This window comes from Leiobunum rupestre, chromosome 11 (genome assembly GCF_980474605.1).
Source record: "Leiobunum rupestre chromosome 11, qqLeiRupe1.1.hap1, whole genome shotgun sequence".
NCBI lineage: Eukaryota > Metazoa > Arthropoda > Arachnida > Opiliones > Sclerosomatidae > Leiobunum > Leiobunum rupestre.
Window position 1 is genome coordinate 44,345,073 of NC_143394.1, and position 15,712 is coordinate 44,360,784.

Sequence of the window (15,712 nt, forward strand, 5' to 3'; positions counted from 1 at the left end):
TATATCGACCAGCGAACCAGTGTTGCATGTTTGCGAGATCACGGCCGGTTTTGACCATTCCCATTCGTTGAAGTTTCTATGTTAACAAAAATATCTCTCGGCTCTGAGCGCCCCTAGCGGATAATTATTTTTAGAATAGTTTTTGCATTGAAGCCAATATAAAAACGAGCGTGGTGCTGAACGCCGATAGTTTATAACGGGAAAATCCTTGTTCGTGGAATTTCGGCGAATGGGTTTGCCGCTATTGCGCGAGTTTCAAAGTTGGCCGTGATCAGATAAACGATAATAATGAGCCACCCTGGTTCATGAAAATCAGACCAGACCTTCAGACTCTCTATACACAAAAGTAAATAATCAACAAAAATAGTATTTTATAGAATGGTCTATAGACGCATTCACATATTGCCTACAGGGAAATATGCAAAAAGGGGCGAAATCCACCCGAGGTACCTTTCTATTTAATAATGTTTGAGGTAGATGGCTACACTATAAAAACTATGAAAAATAAACTTTTTTAAAAAGTTATTTATTTATTACTAAATTATAGTACTTTAAATTCTTATTAAAAATATATAAGTTTTGTAATTTAAATTAACAATTAATTTTAACAGAAGTTAACAGAAAATGGCACTATAATGCGATTTTAAACTATCCAATCAGGGAAGATAATTTTGTATTTTAAATCTCGACAAAACCGTTCCCCACTAAAAACTTAAAACCAATCGTTGAAAATCAAAATTATGACGTTATGCTGCTATCAGAGCGCCATTTACTAACAAATAACGCCCTCACCACGTTACCTCGGATGAATATTACCCTTTTAAATTCGTCTTTGCCCCTTAAAAATTGTAAATCGATCTATTACAAAGATATTTTTAAGATAATAAAAACACCGCAATAGTTCTTTTTATAAAATAACCTAGGCCATCTTGTTGAAATGTTGGCTCCCCGCTTCAGTTATGGATCCGTTTTCTCTCTCACTAAAGAGCTTATGAACTCATTCTTATTCATTGGCTGAACTATTCCAGGGCAACATTTCAACAAGTTGGGCAAGCGTAAAGACATTTTATAAAATCAACTATTGGAAACCACAATGGATAATTTAAAAAAATGTACATTTTGGCTTGCCAACTTGTTCTCTCCTCGGAAGCATTGTCCCTAGTGGTATTAATTTCTCGAGATGACCCTCTAAGTTATATCTCCCCAATTCAGAGTTATTTACTAATAACGTAATCCCGGTTCAATCCCGCCCGGTATAAAATTTTAATTTAATTAAAATAATTGAAACGAAACAACCGAGATTAATTTGTTCAGAATATTATAAATTAAGTAGTTACAACAGTGAGTTAGACGAACTAGAACAACGCACAATTGAATTTAACCCTATTTACAGAATAATTTTATCAGTTAAATGTAATACGAAGCAAACTTTAATAAAAGAAATATCTACAGAGGGTATTTGTATTTTTATCGCTTACGATATAACAACACAGAAAACCTTCTTTAAACCACTTCACACGAAAAAATGATAATTAAAGCCAACAACACCGCCCAAAAGCTCAACACAATCAAAATTAAAATACAACTAGCGGTATTAATTTCTCGAGATGACCCTCAAAGTTATATCTCCCCAATTCAGAGTTATTTACTAATAACGTAATCCCGGTTCAATCCCGCCCGGTATAAAATTTTAATTTGAATTAAAATAATTGAGACGAAACAACCGAGATTAATTTATTCAGAATATTATAAATTAAGTAGTTACAACAGTGAGTTAGACGTACTAAAACAATGCACAATTGACTTTAGCCCTATTTACGGTACAAGTTTAGCAGTTAAATATAATACGAAGCCAATTAATACGTAGATATCTGGTAGTGGACGACTCGTAGACTGTCGGAACCATCCTGTTGACGTTGTGACACATACCGCATGAAAAAGACCAAAACCGTCCAATTTCCAATATCATATAATGACTCGCACACCCAGGATATCAATGACTGCATTAGGAATCTTAGATATCCAAATATCCACACCACCAAAAAACTTATTAACAAGAAGCGAAAAACTTACAATTCACAAAGCACAGAAAGCCACTTGACTAAACGTATATCAATAAATGACCGTAGAGGGAATAGTTAGGGTTCTTTATAAATAAACACAAACGAACCCAATTGATGAACTGCATTAAACATCTTAATCAGCCGAGAAAACGTTTAAAATAAATTACGACCGAGTTGAAAACCAGACCAACTCGATATGTTGTTAATAAATGAATTATTAAGCTTGAAAACCAATACGCTAAACCTAATAGATAAGAATATACGACTGAAAAAACTAAATAAATTACAAAAAACTAACGGGTTCTACCCTTTATCTTATCTGCTGACTGCGCTAAAACAAGGTTTGACCATTAAACTTTTTGAAAATGCGACGTATACACTTTGAAGGTTCCGTCAAAAATTATCCTTTCCCAAACGTAAAGGTTCTCAAAACATTAATACACAAAAAATAAGTAAAAAGGTTCCTCCAAAAAATGAACCATTTTGCGGAAGAAGTAAATAATTTTAAAAGAATAAAAGATAAAACAAATATACAACCGCAAAAATAAAACGTCAAATAATAGAAGAAAAAAATCTTTAACTCCATTCATTAAAAAAACCCTAAACAAAAGTACCAAATTGAAATAAAGCAACTTATTATATTAAACAAGATTAAGTCTTTATAATTTTTTCGTAAAAAAACCACATTAGGCCTTCACAATTTCATTCGTAAAAAAATTCAAGACTTTGTTAACTATTATGCTTACAATGAGTGTCTTATTTGCAGTATAGCTTGAAGTTATCGTTGGTTCTGTGGTAGAGCGCTCGACTGCCTAACTGAACGGCCCGGGTTCGAAAGCTGGGTGACGCATTTGTTTTTAATCAAATGAGAAATCGCTAAATTAGAATTTCTTCGATGCAATAATTTCAATCTTCCACGAAATCTTGCTCTATTTCAACTAAACCAAAATTTCATACTCTATTAAATACGCTTTCGATAAAGCTGAAGGTCTAATTTTCAATGAAACGTAATAAGTGTCGGTGGTTCTGTGGTAGAACGTCCGACTGTCAAACAGGCGGTCTCGGGTTCGAAACCCGCCCGATGCGATCGCAAATTGATACTAAGACGAATACCGTGAACAATTGGTGGAAACCCTGCCAGTAGATGTTGAGAGGTAGCATTACACTCAGCACTCGGTCCGTCCCAAAAGTCAATAAGAAAGAGTTGGAGAGATACCACCCGTACATACACACCACAAACTCAACACCCACAAACGTCATAACAATAACACAACATTACCACCCTACACATAAACATTACAATAGCGAAATATCCAAACCACTGAATTAAACCTGTCGTGACGGCGAGCGTTGACGAAAAAAAACCACCAAACCAACCCCGACGGCAAATTAATCCGTTAACGCTCACCGTCCCACGGTGGTTTTGCAAACACGGTTTTTCGACTTTGTTCCCTAATTACTAGCAACTGCGAACGCAGAGATCTCGAGAAACTGCGTACGCAGTGATTACACTTTGCACCGAAAATGCGAACGCGTTCGCAGGCCTGACAGACCCACAGACCCACAGACAGACAGACCCACAGACAGACACGGTCGTTGTATAACCCCTCCTAGGGGACTTTGTCCCCTCGGAGAGGTAAAAAGGACAGAGAAATTATTTAAAATCAGTAGTATCCAAAAATAAAATGTCAATCATATCACGTTCGCGTACGGCGAGGGGAGGAAATACAAAGCCCGCGACTACCCAAAACCTTCCGTTTTGAATTTTAAATGAGGTATCAAAGGCGCTTCCAAAACGGATCAGCTCGGCGCGCGGGCCGGGGCCACAGCCCATCGCGGGCCAGTTTCGCAGCTGACGCCAAAGGTTTATTTCTCACATCGATTGCGCTCCCGTCGAGGCCCCTATTTCCCGCTTATCCCGAGCGCACTTAGAGCGCCACGAAATGACCTCCTAGAACGTCTTCGGCCATAGAAATGGTAATAGGCGGCGCTGCCTCGTCCATTCGCGCCGTTTAATAGTAACGAGATGGTTTGATGTGGGTCAAACTGAACCCGCGTATAGATTCACCATTCAACGGCGTCTTTGCTTAATTGTTAAGGTATCTATCTGGGATTTTTCACGTTTGCACGTTCGTATTCGGTCCAGATAACGGTTTATTCCCAGAGTATTTGTATTCAGTGTGACGAGACAAATTACAGATTTAATCCGGAATGCGTAATACGCGGAAATTAATTAAATGGAATATCTTACGCTTAGCGGATCTTCGAAATCCAACAGGCAGTTGTTGTAATTTTCATTCACGGTATGCTTGTGATGTCACTTGTTATTAGCTAGAAGGCTGGTGGCCCTGTTCTATATCGAGATGATTTTCAATTGGGAGAAAAGGTTTATAGATTAAAATTAATTTTAGTGTTTGATTGTTTTTTATTTATTTGGTCGATCCAGAAAAAGGCAGTTTTTCTGGCGTGGGAAACATTCTACTTCTGGCTGGCAATAGTTGTTTGCAGGAATCCATACTTCTACTTGGAATGCTTATCGCGGCAGATTTTCTTCTCGATATGGCTGACGGCTTTTTTTGACGTCACTATGTTAACTTAACAAACAACAACGTGAGAGTGAAGCGCGCTTAAAGGGGATTTTTATCTCCTAGACGGGGCCAAAGCTTTCAGAGTTATATAGGATAAGCTTTCCAAGTAGAGGTATGGATTCCTGTTGTTTGTTAATGTCTTCAACATTTTGGTCAAAGGAATCGTTGAAAGTTTTTAATTAGCTCAAGGCAATCTTATGTCAGATATCTACATATAGCCTACTTACGGCTGGAAATAGTTGATTGTCATTTTCTAAAAAGAAAATGCTCAAACCATTTTAAATAGCCCTTTTCAATATTAGAGCAGATAATATAAAGAATGTGTAGAGATGCACTGCACTTTATGACACTAAATATCTATCTATTCGAAAACTATCACAACGCCCCCTATGGCTCGCCATTGAAAGCTCGATAGGTAGCGTGTAGTTTTTCCTCATCGTTATTCGTAAATTTGACTTTATAAATAATGATACTCGCATTTTAATATAAATTTTTCATAGTTTGCTTATATTTTGATAAGTTTATTTCTTATGAATTTTTAAATTGTCTGTAGCAGACGCTAGATCATAGGCGCCACCTAGACTCCTTTCGGTCGCGAATATCTATAATGAATGACATTTAATATACAGGGTTGGAGCCTCAGCCGTGGTCCAGCTTCGGTAGTTCTTCTAGTACACCAGAGTGCTGCGGGTGGAACACTTCTACAGGCGCTGCTTCGGCCATTTAATCCGTTATTTAATTATCGGTTAACTAATTTTGGTAAAAACAAAGTTACGCACTTGATTTCCGCGAGAGCAGACGACGATTTAAAACTGAAAATGAAAATAAAGACCTAGTAACATCCAGCTAGAATTTGTAGAAATTCTAGCTGGATAATTAATAACTAATTAAATAGCGGGGCAGCGCCTGTAGAAGTGTTAATAATAAAAATTAATAATAATAATCAGCTAGGCTAATACCCAGGGCACCACCCTAGGCCTAAGTCATCGAGCGACTTTTAAAGCCTTTAATTCAGATGGCCGGGTTACAATGCGTAGGAGGGTGGTGGCAAGCCCTGCAAGCCACGCGAGCCAACAGATCCCTACAATAACTATTACCGTTAACCTCAACAAACTTTTATGGAAGGGGAAACCGAACATCTCGGGGGAAAACCCCTTAAACCAGTGGGGAGAGAACTTGCAAACTCAACGCGGAAGGAGTTGTTCCAAGCTTTCACCCAGTGCCACAAGTTGGGATCGAACCCGGCTCCTCTTGCTGCGAGGCGAAAGTGCTAACCACTCTGCCACCCCGCAGAACCCTGGTATACTAGGAGAAGTACCGAGGCTGGAGCATAGCTGAAGCTCCCAGCCTGTACATTTTGAAGTCGATTGAAGCTATAGCCTACCTCTGGCACCACACCTGGCTAAGGGCACACTGAAACCACTAAATTTAGATCAATTTAAAAGCTTCAATTACGAAACTTGAAATATAAACTGCGTGGGTTCACTCAACATCAAAATCCCATTTAATAGCAAGATTCTACAGAAGCTCTCCCACTAACGTTACACGATCTTCTATAGAGACTTCAGCAGCCCTTAATCGAAATGATAGTTCCCTTAAACAGGCAACATCACTTCCGCCCATCCATTCAGAATCTAACCTTTTCAAAAATAAAATAAAATTAGCGGAAAATAAATGTTCCTTTCAATTACAATTGTAGCCATTCGTATTTTTTTGGTAACCTAGTTAGAAAACTCGTTACTTCAACTAAAAGAAAAAAGAAAACATACAAAGTCCCCCCACCTCCAAAAATAAAGGTATATATATATATCTATATATATATATAGATAGATATATAAAGAGGGGCAGCCTTAAGCCTCGGCACCACATAATCGCTATAAAAAGACACTGGCCAAGAAAAACAGTCAAAGAGAGTTTGAGGCCGAAGCAGAAAGATCCGACTGAGATAGAAAAAGAAAGCGATCCGGCTGCAAAAAGAAAGCTTGCACTAAAGGTGGTTAAAATGGCAATAAAGGGGGGCAGTTCGCCTTAGGTCCAAATACTATAACAACCTTCACAAAGGAACTTTCTAGCTCGTCTACAAGTACTTATACCTTACTACGGCCCCCTATAACTTATATATCGTATATAATAGTACTAGTACTAGTAGTACGACTGGTATATCGCCTCTTCCGTAAAAAGCAATCAAAGATTTTTCGGTTGCGATCACGTGCAGCAAGAACGGTCGGATTTGGCGCCAACTCCGGCAAAACTTCGCTGCGAAAGCGAGATAAAGCAATGGCAGGAACATCCCCCCCCCCCAGTCCATTTCCATCCTATCCCAGTTTTCTTTCACCTTTACAGCGACCGAAGAATCTAGATATAGCTAAGCGTATATTGATCGCCGGGATATACCTAGGCCCAACTTTACGTTCATTCTTATATAAGGTCCTGGCGAAGAAAATTACATTCTATATACTGAGCCCGAAGAAGATTTTCTCCCTTTTTTCTCGTCTTTTATATAGATATATATATATATATATATATATATATATATATATAGAAAAAAGCCCCGTTTTTGGCTGTGACGAAGACGCGGAGAGAAACGAGAATTTAAATGTTTATATTTCGGCTGGATGCATAATAGAGCTTTCGTCGGAGGCGGCAGGGGGACTAAAGCCCTTCATTAGAATATAGCAGTTCTTTTCCAAGAAGTACGTCTTTTGTGCGGAATATCAGAATTGGAAACGAAAAGGGTTCAGAGAAGGGGAGATTTCACTTTTTGCCTTTGTGAATCGTTATTAAATAAATATTAAAAGGGAGGGGTATTTCGGATTAAGAAGATGGAAATAGCTTTTTCACTCTCGCTTTTTGTAGTATGTTGTGATTGGAGAGTAAGCCGATATCGGATTATATTCACTTCCGGGTTGCGCTGGGTTAATTACGCAAATGATAAAAGCTCTTTATTTCCAATCGAGGGGCAGGTCACTTCCATTTTGGGTGCGTCTTAATCATAGTAAAATTATTAAATCAGGGTAATCAAGATTAGAAAATATAATCACGATTTAAACGAGATTTAATCATTCTAATCATGATCTAATCTTTTTAATCATAATTTAATCATTGTAATCAGATTTAATCATTGTAATCAGATTTAATCATTGTAATCAGATTTAATAATTTTAATCACGATTTAATCATTTTAATCACGATTTAATCATTTTAATCACGATTTAATCATTTTAATCACGATTTAATCATTATAATCACGATTTAATCATTTTAATCACGATTTAATCATTTTAATCACGATTTAATCATTATAATCACGATTTAATCATTTTAATCACGATTTAATCATTATAATCACGATTTAATCATTTTAATCACGATTTAATCAATAAAATCGGTTGAATCGAGATTTTATAATTAACATCAAAACTAAAGTTCCGTAATTTTATGTTAATGATCAATATTGATGGTTCTATCGCAATTGTGTTTGATTCTCGTTCTAATTTCTAATCGTGATTTAATTAAACTAATCACGATTTAATCGTTTCAATCAGGATTTAATCATTTTAAATCGTTTCAATCAACATTTAATCATTTTAAATCGTTTCAATCAACATTTAATCATTTTAAATCGTTTCAATCAACATTTAATCATTTTAAATCGTTTCAATCAACATTTAATCATTTTAAATCGTTTCAATCAACATTTAATCATTTTAAATCGTTTCAATCAACATTTAATCATTTTAAATCGTTTCAATCAACATTTAATCATTTTAAATCGTTTCAATCATGATTTAATCATTTTAAATCGTTTCAATCAGGATTTAATAATTTTAAATCGTTTCAATCAGGATTTAATAATTTTAAATCGTTTCAATCAGGATTTAATCATTTTAAATCGTTTCAATCAGGATTTAATCATTTTAAATCGTTTCAATCAGGATTTAATCATTTTAAATCGTTTCAATCAGGATTTAATCATGATTAAATCAGATTTAAACATTCTTATCATGATTAAATCACATTTAAACATTCTAATCATGATTAAATCAGATTTAAACATTCTAATCATGATTAAACGTGATTTAATCAATATAATCGTGATTAAATTGAATTTAATCAAAATAATCACGATTAAATTGGATTTAATCTTTCGAGGGGTGCGTCGTTAATCAAGGAAGTGACCTGCCCCTCGTTTCCAATATAGATAGGGATTAAATTCAAAATTGATTTTTCTGATTGCTTTGAGTTTGAACTTGAAAGCAAAATAGGTTTTGTTTTCGTTAATGGTTCAACTGTACCGACTTCGTAGTCCATTATTTTAGAATTTCAAGATTCATAATTCTGTTGAGCTTATGTTACATTTCGTAACTGAATGAATAGCGTGATTTCTCCTAAGCTGTTCTTTTCGTAGCGTCATGAATGACAAATGTTGTGTTTTCTATTTGACTGCTCTCGAGCGCTCTAGATCGCTCTAATCAACATATTATGTTCCATTTCCTGCTCTCGGGTGCTCCAGAACCAATCTGCCTATTTCGACAGATCAACGGATCGAAATTGAGATCGGAGGAAATTTTGGCGTGTTCCTTTTAGATTTTTTGGCAAAATGGCAGACCAAGACGCGAAAATAAAAAATTACTAGCAGACGAAAATCAACGTAGGGCGGGAATATTTTCATGTAATGTTCCATTTTCAGTTTTACTCAAGTCAATCGGGGTGAGATCTATGACGTCAGAGACAGATTCGGAAAGAATCTCGAGCAATCAAATGGAAAACGCTAACAAAAAGCGTGCGATGTGGTCCGAATTCAATCGAAAACGGTACGGTTTTAAGATGAGAAGACATTTTGATAAACACGGATACACGAAGATTAAAATTTTACCTTAGACAATGTTCATAATTTGCGTGTCGTGGACACTGGTTCAGCGAACAATTTCAGTTTCTTTTAGCCTTGGAAATGAAAGCAATTTAATATTTATATTATCTAACCGTATACTCAAGTCGTAATTTATTTTAAAAATGGCCCAGCAAAATATTGCGTTGAGTTGTCCTTCTATCCTGACCACTCTTTCATATTTTGCAGTCCAGTCACGAGCGCTACTAACATAAAAATGTTTATTTATAGTCTCCTTTATCGTTTACATTTATTGGTCGCGTTACGAGCCCTACCGCGTCGAAATGGTCAAATCTTTATTTAGCCATTGCCGATCATTTTCTAAGATAACGTTGACAACCCGACGCGAAGAAAATAACGATTACTAGCGAGGCTACTAGATAAAACAATAACCAATATCAAGCGCTAAAAAAATTCGTTCTCAACAACAAAACGGCAAAACAGGATATACCTAAGTGAGACAAATTGATTTTGAGCGTCAAATATTGATACTTTGTCCGCTGTTATCGGAAATCGGTCATACTAAATAAGATACTTAACAAGAAGGAACTACGAATAAAAGGAATCTTATAGAATAGATACAAGACGGCCCAAAATAAAAAAAAACAAAGCTAAAAACAATGAAGGAGTGTCGGAAAAGCCAGCCATCTCAGTTACCACCTAACAAGGGGGGGGGGGGCCTTAACCTGAAAAGAATTTTCAGTCACCAAAATCTAATTAACAACTCCTCTTCGGCGGTTTTTTCTGTCCTATCCAAGCGAATAAAGTCGCGAAATAGGAAGGTCTTAAGGTGAGACCTTAAACAGTCATGACACCCAACAATGGCAGCCCGCAAAAAAAGGAGAAGCTTGTGAAAGAATGGAACGGAACAAGGAGAAGAAAAGGGGGAAATTACTTTTAAGGCGCGGAGATTCTTTGGGAGCAATTGGAATCGCTTTTTATCGTGACTTTATTCGAGTCTGCCCCGTTTTTTTGCTCCGTCTTTTATAGTTCCGACGTATAGCGTAGGGAAGAAAACCCAGAAATAATTCCAGCTCAAAGAATAAGGCTAAAAAACGTTTCTGATGAATGCCTTTTCTGCAAATTCGCCTCCGCCTGCCACTTCTCAATACGAGTACCAACCTTAGCGCAGAATCAATCTTGATTTCTTTTCCGACACGTTTGTTTTGCGAATCCTTCCGAAAGTGTAGTCAAGGTTTTCGGGATTCGCCAGAGGCGTGCTTGGGCTGCAGGGTCAACAAAAAAACTGCTAGTTTCGCGCATTCTAGCTTTCTATTGTTTATACGGAGTCTAGGCTATGCCAATAAAGGTGGTCACCCGCAGTCAAAATACCCGGTAACCCGTAAAATCCACCCATCCGCGTGTGGGTGTTGGTGGGTGGGGAAAAAATGTTTTGGGTATTTTTGGTTTTGTCCAATTTGTAGTACGGGTTGGATAGATACTTCGGGTACACGTTGAAAACCAATATTTGGACTACTCTATGCTTAGCATAATTTGTTTTCATATTTCTGAGCCACAGAGAGATGTAAGGTCAATAAGTTCATCCATATGTAACGTAATTACTCATAAGTGAGCCAGAAATAAATTTTCCTCATTGAGACCTTGTTGCGAGGATATGACGTAACTGACGTCACTTCCCAGTCGATGACGGTTTTAACATCATCAAAACTAGTTCTGGCGGGGAGGGAAGGAAGCTAAAACCAGTTTTGCACGACCTTAGTCTGTATTTTTTTGATGGCTGTGAAAAAAGTCTAATTTCAATTTTTAATACAGAGATGTTAAACAGAGGCACACTTATGAGTAATTGTGTTACATATGGTTACACATTTCATATGTTCTTTGCTCGAACGAATTGAAATACAGAAATCGATAATTAAATACATTCATCCTGATACCGCTCTGTCACACCGAAGAGGCAAAATGTGGAGAGGTATTATTAAATGCCAATTTATCGGTATAGGTGGCGGTAAGCGAAAATAATGAACCAGTTGACAGAAGTTTAATTTTAAACCGAAATTATTTCGCATCACAATTTTTGTTATTTGACCCTTAACGAAACTAGAAATAAGTAAATTTATTCTTATAAATTCTGACAGTTTTGTATCTTCAAATGGAGATCACTAATTTAATTTATTTAACAAACTGATATAAATTCGAGCTTCAAAAATTTTGTATTTTAAAAAGTATGTCCAATTTTAAAAACAATTTCGTCAATCGAAGAAGAGTAAAAGCTTTTTGATAAACAGTGATTCGTAGAAGCGAGTGCACTTTAGTTAAATTAGGAAAATGGCAGAGGAAATAACAAGAGCCCATTTCATCAGCGAAACGTATTCGCCTCGTAAAATATCCATTGAAATAAAACAAAAAATAACAATAAAACGGAAAACCGCGGCTCGGACAATTTAGAGACTATAAACGAGCGCGCAGTAAAGCCCCCGAGAAAGATAGCCGTGTATACCATTATAGCAACGATAAATAAACCATCACGATATCAAACGGCCATCTCTCCGAATGCACCCCTTTGAATATGTGGATCAAAATGGCGTCAAGCTTCGTTTCGCTATCTCAGAGCGAAAATGTTCTAACTTGGAAATTATACATTTTGAGAAACTTTGGCTTACGGGTAATTCCTGATGAGATTTCTACCATCCGTGATACCGTATCCAGAGGAGGACTGCCCAGGTGGGAAGGTGGGTAAATTCCCACCAAATTTTGCTTTGGAGGACGTAGAATTTGAACTTTGACCCCTAATTTGGCCCACAGTGTATATCTCGAACGCACTGACCCTTGTCTTTCAATTTCAATTATCTAAAAACTCACGATGTTAAAAGTTTTAGATAACAAGAAACTAAAGAATTGGTGGAAAGTTTCAAAAATAATAATAATAATAATTTTATTAGTCAGGAAAAGAAAGTTAAATACACTTATTGAGCCCTGAAACACGAAATATACAAACAAAAGAAAACAATATGAACAAAAGTGATATACAATATGGGTATACAGCAGATAGAAAATTATATAGATATATATATATATATATATATATATGCATTTTTTTATATAACCGATTGTTTTACTTTAAACAGCATTTTATGAGGGTTTTAGCAAAAACATCTATGTTGTTATTCCTTAAATCCTGTACTATATGATTACAGGATTATATGAAGATAAAACCTGCAGCGTTAAATGAAAATCGCAATTTATTTTTTTAACTAATGTTGTTAATTTTGCGGAAATATAAAATGCAGAAAAATGTTCCGCAAATCGGAAAAATAAAACATTAAAACATAATTTACTTTTTAGGCGTTTTCAATGTTTTTAACTTTTTATCGATATAAAATGTCTAATATCAGTAAACATACTACAAAACATTAATAGTGTTACATTGTTAATCAGATTAAAATAGTCTATAGGTTAAGTTTTACTTTCAGATACGAAAAAATTAGGCGAAAACGCCGCTTTATTTAAATTTGCAAACCATATTAAACTAATCATGGAATTAAAAAAATTATTATTTTTTTCGGAAAAATACGGAATATTTTTAACGCAAAAATGTGGTACCTCAATATTACAATAATTTTGGATTGACACTTTAAAACCAAGGCAGTTTTATATGAAAACTCTCTAATATTGTTAAAACCAGACTTACAATATCTTGGCAATAAGGTAGCGATCTTCCATTCACCCATATACACTCTTCAAAATGATGGTCAATACCGTGAAAATCGGGACGATTGTTGCCCAAAGCACCCTATAAGTTCGAAACGACTTCGTAACATCTCATTTCAAATTTCCAAGGGTATACATGCAGCCCAATAGGGAGTGGGTTTAGGGGGATGAAAGCCAAGCTTCTACCCGTTACGAAGTTGCGCCTTGGAAGTAACATAACGCCTAAAATAACGTTTACTTTCTTTACAGAAAAGAAGAAAAGTCGACGGAATAAAAGTTCCAGCAATTTTTCAAACACGCGAAATCCCTCCGCCACCCGCGTTATCTCCGCCAAAAAAAGTAGTTCCAAGACCCCCTTCCCGGAAAAAAACGCGTCGTATGAAGAAAAATAAGGAATATAGGAAAATAAGTATGTATGACCGGAAACGAATGTGAAAAGAAATATTTCGGGGGTGAAATACTGACGAATATGTGACAAAAAACTGTAGAAACTAAACTATATTCCCCTTCCTTTTCATACGTAGCCTCGTAAAGCCAAAGACTGGACAAAGCTGTGAATTATTCATGAACTTATTGGCATCACTTTTACAGGCATGGAAAAGACCGGGATCTCCCCCACGCGCTATGACGGTAATCGGTAAAGAAAACTCGTGTACCGTGATTCGACGCAAAAAAAATTCGTTTCTCATACGCTGACCGGTACCTGTACGAGTCAAACTATTTGCTGGCTTTTTGAGCCGTCTTATGACCACCGAATACGTGATTTCATGGTTCTTTAGGGCGCCGAACGACTGTGCGTGATTCGAATGCGAGCTATATATAGAGACTATTTACGCTATACGCGTCGCTACACGACCATAACGTATTCATTTCAGGGATGCCATTGTTTCGTTATCCAGCCAAATTGGGCGGTTTTTCCGCATAAGTTGGTGCTGGTCGGGAAATTTTGTTATTTTGTAGTGACATATTAGTCCCACAGTTTGAAATAAACATTTGTTAATGTATTTTGCATATTTAATTTTTAGCTGGTAGAATTGAAGGTTTTATATAAATATTGATTTGTGGTCGAAATTGGTTTTTAAAAAGATTATTTTGGTTTTATTACGATGTAACTACACCAAATTATTTCAAAAAAGTGGAATCAAAATATGATAATATATTTTCATGAATTAATTTAATTTTAGCCTATTTAATTTTTATGTATTAGACTTGGATTTTTGATTTAGTTTTAAAACTGAACTTTTGATGGAAAATCGGTGGTTTTATAATATTTATTCAGTAAAAAATACCAATAAATAAATAAATAAATACTAATTTCTAAGAAAAAATCTAAAAAATTATATGTTTTGCTAACTTAATTTGGACGTGAAAATTTTAATTTATTGATATATACTGTGGCTGAAGTGATACAAATTCAAAGGCCCGCGTTACAAAGTTGCAATGAAATGGATTATAGCACACTGAAAAACATTTAAAAAATTCGGCGACCGACCCCACGACATGGCCAAGAAGAAAATGAAGCGGACATTTCTAAATATCGGGTGAATCAAAAAAGCTGTTTGTATAATTGAAAATGAATAATAATAATATACGATTATGTAATATATCATATATAATAATATTGCATGTATGAAAACAATTAAAAAAACTATGTATTATAGTGATTACATTCCAATATTTGATCGTTTCCATGTAAATATTGTTACTAGAATATAGAGATGAAAAAAATTACGAATGCTATTAAAATTGTTCTGTTTTTTTACTCGCATTGAGTTTTATTTTTCTTCACATATAGAAGTAACAGGAAGTACAAAATATCGCAGACATCATTGTTATTATATTTATAACATTAAATTTAAGAGCATCCGGATATGGCAAACTTACGTCTAAGGAAAGGGAACCGTAAAAACTTTTTAAATACGAAATTTCGAAGAAGCGTTCTGAGAAGAGAGAAGGAAAAAAAAGACTGGAAAGTATCCTCCATTCAGGGTGCACTTAAGGACCAGGGTTCTACTTCATATTTTCTACATTGAAAAAAAAGAAAAAAATAATTTCATTTCTTTACTCCTCTATATTCCTTCACTTTTTGCCTTTTCCTCCACTGCTCTTCGTTTCAGAAACGCATTATCTCCAAAAATGGCATTTTGAGATAAATAGATTTTGGTCATTCTTATTAAATATAACAATACTAACCCGGCCACCTGAATTAATGGCTTTAAAAGTCGCTTGATGACTTAGGCCGAAGGTGGTGCCTTGGGTATTAGCCTAGCTGATTATTATTATAATTATTATTATTATAATTATTATTATTATTACAGTATTTAGATAACTGAAAACTAGTTGTTAGGGAATCTTTTAGTATACGCAATCTAAATATGACAACGACTATCGCCAAAATTAAGTAAATCTCAGAATAATTTGACGTAATGCGTTTTGTACGTTTATATTTGGCTAAAACTCTTGGCAGAAACGCATTATGTGGTCTAATAATACTAAGTAACGGC

At 35.5% G+C, this 15,712-nt stretch overlaps 1 protein-coding gene across 1 annotated transcript in view; it reads left to right on the plus strand.

The window, feature by feature from the left end:
* Positions 1 to 14,229, plus strand: part of LOC149922954 (uncharacterized) — an 89,397-nt gene extending 75,168 nt beyond the window's left edge. The window contains exon 7 of the mRNA XM_090163255.1: positions 13,458 to 14,229. The gene's annotated coding sequence lies outside the window, so the exon portion shown is untranslated. The remainder of the gene's footprint in view (positions 1 to 13,457) is intronic.
* The last annotated feature ends 1,483 nt before the right edge of the window (positions 14,230 to 15,712 follow it).